We start from the raw sequence: 10,293 nt of genomic DNA on the forward strand, positions 1-10,293 counted from the left end.
ACTCTCCCCAGACTTCTCTTACCCTGTTCGACGGAGTCGTTCCTTTCAACCAGGGACCTTAAAAGATAAAATATCTCTTCTCCACTAATCCAGCTGGACCATAAAGCTTGTTGCCCTAAGGTAGGAGGATAACTACTTAGAGGAAATTTTTTAAAAATCCTTTTGGTTCCAGTTTGTGGCGAGAAGGGCATCAGAGGCAGATTTCCCACCCCAAATTCTCTTACCACCGATTCTCGGGTGGGGGGTAAGCACTGGGGAGGTGGCCACATCAAAGTAAATCTGGTGGCTCTACTGTCGTCCAGCAGAGGTCTGAGAGATGGTATCTGTTAGACAATTCATTATGCCAGTCCTGTGTGTAGACTTGTATTTTTATGTACTATCTCATTTATCCTTTACCCTGAGGACGGCGTGATATGTTACATACGATAGAATACAAGCTCAGAGGCAGAGACACTCACCTAAGAGTCACAGCAAACAAACGGTGTACATAGGACTTAATTCCTGGTCTTCCTGACTACCAAGCCCAGACACACTTTACTGCCCTAAAAATAGCAGACTCAGTGCAATTACTGTCTTTGTCTGCTTGGGCTGCTAACAAAATACCACAGGCCGAGTGTCCTACACAGCACAAAGGTATTTCTCACAGTTCTGGAGGCTGGAAGCCCAAGATCAAGTTGCCAGAGAGAAAGGTTTCATTACTAGGCTTCTGCCTCGCAGGAGACCGCCATCTCCCCGCACGCTCACATGACCCCTTTGTATGCAAGGACAGCAAGCTCTCTCCTGTCTCCTCCCAGCAGGACACTAATCTTATGGGATTAAGGCCCCACCCTTATGACTTCATTTAACCTTAATGACTTCTGTAAAGGCCCCATCTCCAAATACAGCCACTGGTAGGGCTTCAGTACATGAATCTGAAGGATACAAGCATTCGGTTCACAGCAATTACCCAGGGTTTTTAGGAAAAAATGGGTAACCATAATGACTTGTTCCAATTTTAGGAGCTCAAAAAGCGTACCTGTTATAAGCGTTGTCGGCTCAAATTAAAGTCTTGAGCTCCCTTTAATGTCGGTAAGAAATCCAATGTTTTCCTCTTGGGGCTTTCTACTTTCCTTTTTGCTAATTTTTGAAACCCCAGGGGCCCAAGCAGTCCAAAGCAGACCACAACTGAGTGGGGAGCCCCTTGGCATGAAGTCGGTCCGTGATGCCCATTTCTTCCCATAGCTGCTCGGTGATTTGTCAAAAGCTGACAGGTGTCCCCCTTCCCAGGATGTTCACGGTCCGCTCCATGTGGTGCAGTGCGGCGCCAGGGGGAGGACTGGGGACGTGGACATCATCACCTTCATCACCGACGGCCAATATCCTGCTGACTTTTGCTAAAGTCACCAAAAACTAAACCTCAAAACATGTCTGAACTTTGTCCTGCTCCTAGAAAGGAAAAAGGAAGTGGTTGAAGGAAGGATGGATTTAAAATTAAATCAACAAAAAAAAAAAAGAAAGAAAAGAAAAAGAAACAGGCGTGTTTTAGAAAGCAAACCTCAGAGGCACCGTTTTTACCTTAAATAGATCCGCTCCAAAATCCCAAAACGAGAATGACCCAGTCACAGGCTGATCAAGGAAAGAATACAAAAGTGCACCTTGTTCTACGAGACAGCCGCACTGCAATGTTGGGGGTCAGCTCTAACTCATAAGTCAGAAGACTGTGGGTCCTCTTCCCATTCAGTAACCGAGGTGTGTCTTCAATAGTCACTCAAACTTGCTCTGTGTGTGTGTGTGCGTGTGTCTGTCTGTCTGTCTCTCTCTATCTCTCTCTCTCTCTCTCACACACACACACACACACACACGGCACTAGAGAAGATGTTTCTTAATTCTGGGGGGCAGAAGCAGGAAATTGAATTACAAAATCTTGAATAAGGGACGAACCCACCTCTGTCCAAAAAGGCCCATCCCTTTCCTTTTCCAACACTCTATTATAAAGTTGCACATAGACGAAGCACCCCCGAGAGTCCACTCGCCAGGTGGAGATCAAGAGGCATCGGTAAACTTAGTGACAATGTCCCTAGCTATATATGCTAGGGTCCGGGGGCCACGAGGAAGGTCTCGTCTGGGTCTGTTATAAGCTCAGGTGAGTGGCGGTGATAACCACAGACGCTCAAATCCCAACATGGTGCAACTGACGAATGTAAAGAACGAAGTGATCTGGGGGACCAGAGGCAGGAATTTCTAACTACGTCTGAGCACTGGAGAAAGGCTCCTCAAAGGACATGAGTTTAAGATAAGTCTCAAAGGATGGATAGCAGTTCCTTCCCCACAGGAATCCTGTCTTCGCATTGCTTTAGAGATTTCCTGAAATAAACACACACACGCACACACACACACACACACACACACACACACACACACAAAACACATATGAAAGTTTATGTATCTCATAAAGGTAAAGGCTCCACTCTTTGCTAATTATCCATCCCTTCATGGCACTGGGACCAGATGGAAATTCCTCCCAGGAGTCTTCATAAAGGAGACAATGTATGATACAATAAACACCATTTTACAGCGTCAGTAAGTGGATATAACTATAAGCTTCATAGCTCTGTTTCTTATGAGAATTTCCATATAGACCATCACAGGGCCCTTCATTAAAAGCACATCTATAGGGAACCAGCAGGATGTCCAGATGCCCAGCTTTCTGTTGGCCTAGTTTATTCCAAGGAATCATTTTACAGTATGTGGGGAAAGACGTGCATTGCAGACCCTCCCAGCAAGCAACACTTCTCAAATACTAATTCTCTCCAGAGACTGGGAAAGAAACTAAGGGCCTGTGGTCACTGCATCATCCTCATGGGGAAATGCTCGTGAGGACGTTACCCTGTGTTGCATTTCGTGGATGGCCCCAAGCGCCATAGACAGTCACCCCCAGGAGCATTAACATTATTTTGTGAGAACCAAAAAGGTAAGGAGGGGTATGAGCTCCGTTAGACTGGGGAGACCAGTCAAGAATCATTGTTATAGACCAGATAAAAGAGGAGTGCAGTCCACGGCCATACCACCCTGAACACGCCCGATCTCGTCTAAAAGAGGAGTGCAGTGTGACAAGAGGGGCAGTGACGGAAAGACTCTCCAGGTTCCTCTCCCGGCACTAAAATATCTGCTTCCACCTTGATTCAAGCAATGACAAGGAAATCATCAACTCCCAAACAGTCCAAAAGCCCATTCGCTTCGTAAACATTTCCTAAGGACCATCCTAAAGTATGCCAGTTACTAAGATCGTAGAGGGACATCAGGGCTAAATTCTGCCTTGCAAAATGCAAGTCACTTACGATATAATAAGCACTCCTCAGGCTTGCCCCTTTTCGTCGTTCCATTATGAGGCATGGGTCAGAGCAGAGAAACCCACACACCTGGATGGAATTCCTAAGGTCTTCCACGGAGATCCCAGAGACACCCCCACATGCCTAGACATTTTCAAGGGTGAGCAGTGGATTCTTGTGAGCTTGGAGTAATAAAACCTCACCACAAGGAAGACAGATGAAGGATTATGAGGTCAAGGGGAAACATCTCCACCTGCTTCCCCAGTCCCAACCCTTACACTGATAAAGCCTCTCTCTAATTAATCATCTGTGCTGGTAAATGCCCACTGATCCTATTAAACAATAGGGCTGGGTGGAACTGATGGGCCAGCATCGCCGCTAAGACCTCCCAACTCTCATTAATAAATTTAATAGCAGCACCGAGATATCTCAGGAGTGCAGTAGGTTATAGGCTGCGCCTTTCCTTGGGGTATAATTTTACCTTCTTGCTCCGTGCGGAAGTAATGTATTTATTCCAAGTTAATTTTTTTTTTCCTAAAGTCGGTTAGTTGTGCTCCTTGGGTGCTATCCTAAATTGACAAATTCCAGGCTGCTGGGGCTTGTCATCTGAAGAAAGAAAAATTAGAGAAGCCAGTAATCAATCTGTATTGTGTGAAGATTAACATGCCTGCCCCTCAGGTTAACCAGACCTAAATGCAAATTGAATTGAAATGTTCGGAAAGTGTTCCTAACCATGCGTGCTGTGATTATGAATCCTGTGTTTATTTATCACTCTTTGAATCACCAAACACCAGGCAACCGGAGGAGACAGAGGCCAACAAACTGAAATGAACTATTATCCTGGCGAGGTGGCAGGCAACTGATGAACTAAGCAAGTCCGCGCGGCTGCCTGTCCTGTCCGGAGAAAATGCAAATGCCTTCTCCACCAGAGGGCCTGAGCCTGTAGTCCCGTCCTGGTCCTGGGGATGGGCAGCTGTACAGGGACCAATCCAGTGGGGGCGGGGGAGATGTCAAGGGCGAGGATGAGTTATGTAAGCAGGACCCACACTGGCCCTTTCTCAAATATCAGGCCACAGATTTATTTCAAGGACTTAGGGGAAAAGAGCTCCCGGAAGCGGAGATGCAGAGATTAACGGAGCACCGCACAGTTGGACAGGAACTGGGACGTGCCGCGCAGCTTAGTGGCCTCGCTGGATCACTCGGTTGAGAACCGCCTCTTTCCAGCTGCCATGTGCACCTGTGTGCCCGTGTGCGCATGCGTCCGCACTTCCGGCGGGGGAATGACACCGTGTGTGAGTTGAGTCCGTGTGCCCCTTGTATGTTGGAGTGAATATATGGTTTGTGTTAATTATTTATGAACTAGCAGTGCCCAGCTTTGAAGTAGGCTGTGTTTTAAAAATTAACCAAAGTCAATAGTTTGTGTCTTAAAACACATTTTCCTAAAGAAATACGCTCCGCCGAGCCTCGAATTTTCTCGGAAGTCCGTAACTTACCTGAGGAGCAGAGTGTTGAATCGCATTGTGGTTGGGCCCGATTATCACGCGATTAGAACAGGATTCAACTACTACAGCCTCAAGTGTTTAATGCCACGCTAAGTGGTTGGGGTTTTATTATGTGGGTCAGCGGTTCCCAGACTTCTACTTCGTGTACCAGAATTTTTTTTGAAAGAATAGGAGGATAGCATTTAGTGACCAACTTTTTATTTTGCCTAGTAAGGGCTTTACCACAAAGCACAGCAGCAGCAGAAACAACAAAACAAGCTACTCTCATTCTTTCATTAAAGAAGGAACATTTTTAGCATCAAAAAGTGGGAAGAATATAAGTTTTAGTTAAAGAGATGGGGGGCAGGTGGAGGTAGGGGAGGGGAGTTCGGTTCAAAAAATTTAACAGATTTACCTTAAAGGAAGCCTTCTGCATAAACTCTGCTTTTTCACCTTTTTTTACTGTGAGCTCGTGAAACCCCTCGGGGCCAGGCGTGGCCTTGCTTAGACACGGGTGTGGGGAACCCATGGTTTCAGGGAACCTTCAGCAGTTCCCTAAGTCCGGGTAGTGCTTCCTGCAAGGGGGCCGACACAAAACCATCATTTCTCGTGCTCTCGGATTCTGGGAGTCAGGATTCAAACAGAACACAGCAAGGACAGTTTGATTCTGCTCCACAGTCTCGGGGGCCTCTGACCCAAAGCTGGCAGGTGTCATCCTTTGAAGGCTCACTCCCTCGCACGTCTAGTCACATCTGGTGGTTCTATGCTGGATGTCAACTTGGGGACCTCAGCTCCTCTCAGCTGGTTTCCGCTTCCTCTCGGCACTGTGGCTGGGATCGCAGGGGATGGGAGCTGCCCCCTTTTTATGACCTAGCCTTGGATGTCACATGATATCACTTGCATCATTATGTATTCGTTGAAGCTGTCCCGAACCCCTGCCCAGATGCTGGAGGTCAGGAACACAGACCCCACCTCTAAGGGGAAGAGTGTGTGTGTGTGTGTATGCGCGTGCGCGTGTGCAGCCATCTTTGGAAAATGCAATATCCAGAGAGCCACTACTGCAAATTATTTCCCCTCTCTCTCTCCAATATATGTATTATACACACACACAAACAGGAGAAAAGAGATATTTTTAAAAAATAAACACAAGAAAGAAAAATTTTTTCAAGCCTTGCCATATATATAGATATATATATCCTCATATATGGCGCACGCACACACACACACACACACACACACATGTATGGTTAATTACATGTGTCAACTTGACTAGGCCACCACGTGCCCAGCTATTTGGTTCAACATTATTCTGGGTGTGTCTATGAGGGTATCTTTGGATGCGATTCACATTTGAACTTGTAGACAATGGCAGATTGCCTTCCCCAAAGTGGGGGGGGGGGGCAGTCAGCTAAACCACAGGAGCCCCAAACAGAAAAGACAGGGTAAAGGAAAATTCACTCTCTGCCTCACTATCCTCATCTTGGGACATTGGTCTTCTCCTGCACTCAGACGGGAACTTACACCATCGGTTCTCCTGGTTCTTGGGCCTTGGGGCTCAGACTGGAACTAAATCAGCTCTCCTGAGTCCCCTGCTCATGGAGTCCAGAGCATGGGACTTCTCTTGTGAGCCAGTTCCTTATTACATATATAGATATGTGACAGAGGTAGAGAGATCTATAGGTAAACACATGAGATAGTTAGATAGATGATGATGATAGATAGATAGATAGATAGATAGATAGATAGATAGATAGATAGATAGATGATAGATAGATAGATATAGATAGATGATAGATAGATCGAAGAGAGGGAGACATCTCCTATTGGTTCTGTTTCTCTGGAGAACCCCAATAATCCGGATTTATATATGTATGTGTATATATATGTATATACACACATATGTGTGTGTACATATACATGTGTATCTCATAAACACATGCACGCACACCATAACACTGTAACTTTGCTCTTAATTTCAGTGGGTCCATCAATCCCCTGAAGGTCAGTAGGAACCCAAGACAGGAGCCTCTGTTTCTTCATAGCCCAATATTGCTGGCTTTTTACCCAGTTGCTCCAACGGCACGGTGGTGGAGTAGGCACTGGACTTACCCCGAGGCCTCTATTGCCTGGTTGGTGGCATCACAGGCATCACGTAACCTCCTAGGTTTCCATTAGCTCAAAGTCATCATACTCGTTTCACAGACCAGTGGTCCCCGCTTACTTACTTACTTCCTCTTTTGGCCTTTCCTCTCCATCCCCCCTTTCCCTACTCAGCAAGTATTTGCAGCTGGCCCCAGCCTCCTCCTCCTCTGCCCAGTCCTTCTCGCTGCCACACATGTCAGTGGCCGCAGACCTGCCCAGGAAACCACCTCTGGCTTTACTTCAAGGGAAGACGAGGCAGGGTTTGAAGTCACGCCACCACTTCAAGCTCCACATGCTAGTTACAGACTAAAAAGGGATGAGGCTGAGTAAAAATAAATCATAATTCTGTGCCCTAGATTGGGGGGAGTGGATGGTTGCAAAAGGATTTTCTACACCTGTCCTTTTGTAGTTCAGAGAATTGGTTAGGATAAGCAGAGATACAGACATTGACCTCATCAGAACTGTAGTGTAGTAGGACTGAGTACCTGTGGGCCGGGGTCTAGAAAACCCCTTACACACGGTGTGAGCTTGGGCAAGTTACTCCACCTTGTCACGTCTCAGCTTTCTCAAAGTGGAGATAATAGTGGTGTTTATCATGGAGGGTTATTTAGAGGAAAAATTGAGATAATGCATTAAAAGTCCTTGGCACAGTCTAGCCGTGTTCTGCAAACTGTAGCACACATTAGATTCCTCAGTAGCGTTGTTAAAACACAGATTCTCAGAGTTTCTGATTCATTAGGTTTAAGATGGGCTCTGAGGTTTTGCACGTCTGACACGTTCCCAGGCAATGCTGATCTGGCACCACACTTTGAGAACCACTGGTCTTTCATAGCTTCATCCATTGTGATGATGATGATGATGATGATGATGATGGCAATGGTGGTGGTGGTGGTGATGCTGATGATGATGACGGTGATGATGATGATGGTGATGATGATGGTGATGATGGTGATAATGGTGATGATGATGGTGATGATGATGATGGTGATGATGATGATGATGGTGATGATGATGGTGATGATGATGATGGTGATGATGGTGGTGATGATGGTGATGATGATGATGGTGATGATGGTGATGATGATGATGATGGTGATGGTGGTGATGATGGTGATGATGGTAGTGATGATGGTGATGGTGGTGATGGTGATGATTGGGACAAGGGACTTCAATTTTACTATTTCATGAAGTAAAATATAAATGTGTTTTGCATAACTCAAGGAAACATCTTAGTATGCCCCATACTCGTTTGATAGCCATTGATGAAACCTATTGCAGTTCAAATATTTTAGACTTTACATTTGGTACAAAGTTCTTTAGGATATGAAGCATGTATAAATGGATCTGGCAGAATCCCTATGGACAATCAGTGGGGAGATGAGATTTCTGCTGTGAGAGGAACGGAACTGGGCAGCAAGGAAGGAGAACTTGGCCCTTTGGGGGTAAGGATTTCCTTTGTAAAACGTTAGAATTGAATTCAATGATCTCCAAGATCCAGCCCAGTTCTGCCAAGCTGAAAGTCTATCAATAATTATAATCTAAAGCAGACTGAGAACACAGCAGTCCCGCCCCCAGGAAGCTATTTGTTGTGCAGAGCCCTTGGCTCGGGCCCCAGGAAGTCTTAGCAGAGAAGGCTTCCTTCCATCCAGGACCAGCATCACTCAACAGTGGAATCTTCCATGGGGCCTGAAGAAGCTGGCTCTTTGTTGCATGAGGATGGGTAATTCCCTGCCCTGGAAGTCTATGAAAGGAGGCGGCCAGCCGCTCTTGCCCACTTTTCTGAGATTGAGATGGGGAACTTGAATTCAATAAATTGTTTTTAGGAAATGACTTTATAAGCCTCACTTCTAGATTGGAGGAAAGAGTAAGTCCTGCTGTCATGTTCCTCCATCCCACTACCTTACATGGGCTGCATCCTGGTGGTGTGTCTTCCCAGAGAAGCTCCAGCCCCCACGACTAGATCCTTCCAGGATACAAGAGGTTTCTGTGTATACTTGGGCTGGCGGGCAGTTCTACCATTTTCACTTTTTGATTGTCTATTCTTGGGACATAAACAACGGACTAGCCCTCCCAGCTCCTTGAAAGAGAGGTTATTTGTAATTCATTGGTGAGTACCTGGCATGAGACTTAACACACAATACTACTCAGCAAATATTTGCTGAATGAATGAATAAATGAATGACCATCCATCTGAGAAAGACAGGTGTCAAATTTTCCTACCTATTTCCTTAAAGCCTACAATAATAATTAACTTACACTGACCACTCCCCCTATGCCTGGAACTCCTCTAAGCACTTACAAGCACTACTTCATTTCACTCTCAAAATGGCCCTGAGTTGTTGAGTACTGTTATCATCGCCCCATTATACAGATGAGGAAACTGAGAGTCAAGATTACACAGTCAAAAAGTGGCAGAACAGATTTGAGTCCAGGCAGTCCGACTCCCTGGAAGAAGAACATGTTGGATGGCTCTCTGGCTTCCACCCATATGCACGCAGGCCATCCAGCCCCCAGTTGACACCACTCTGGACAGTCTCTGGTCTCCACCCTCATGACCTCTTGCATGTTCCATGCCCGTGCATTCTGTCCCCTCCTCCACCCACACAGAAAGACAGGCATGAAGAGAGGGAGGACCGGGCTGTGCAACCGACGTCTCAGGAACAATGGGAAGGAGACGAGACAGTGACCACACTTCTGTCTTGTCCTTCCTCATCCTGCAGAGAGCCATCATCAAACATCCTCATGGTGGTTCCCTTCGCAGCAAGACTCTGCCTTCACTTGTCTTCCTTGCAAAACAGCCTCCAGGGAAAAGGCAGCTCAATTTCCACATTATTTAATAGCTCTCTGGAAACTCCTACCAAGTCTCAGCAGACTCATTAGTCAAATGAGGAGAATGAACTAACCCATTCGGATGGGCCTGGAAAAGCATAACCCCGGCCAGATATACAAGGTCACAGATATGCAGGCCCATGTTTTGAACAGAAATACAATCCTTCCTTTACTGAACAATACTTGCTTGGCAATATCTCTTTATTATAGGGTAGTTGATTACTTAAAATAATGAAACAAGTCCAGTTCCCAACATACTCATTAATAATAATAAGTCTGAAACCAGCAAGGAGAAAAAAAAATCTTAGATCCAATAGGCCTTTTTCTTTCTTTCTTTCTTTCTTTCTTTCTTTCTTTCTTTCTTTCTTTCTTTCTTTCTTTTTTTCTTTAGGCCTTTCTTTCTTTTTTTAATTTGTGGTCTCCAAATGCTTAGGAAAATTTGAGCTCCGTCTTTAGCAAGTGAAGCTCCTCTTTGGGCTGCTTTGATCAGCTTTTGCATATGGCTCCCACGGCACCAAGTCTGGGCTACTGCC

This window comes from Ursus americanus, chromosome 22 (genome assembly GCF_024610735.1).
Source record: "Ursus americanus isolate L20-20 chromosome 22, mUrsAme1.1.p, whole genome shotgun sequence".
In the NCBI taxonomy this organism is placed as follows: domain Eukaryota; kingdom Metazoa; phylum Chordata; class Mammalia; order Carnivora; family Ursidae; genus Ursus; species Ursus americanus.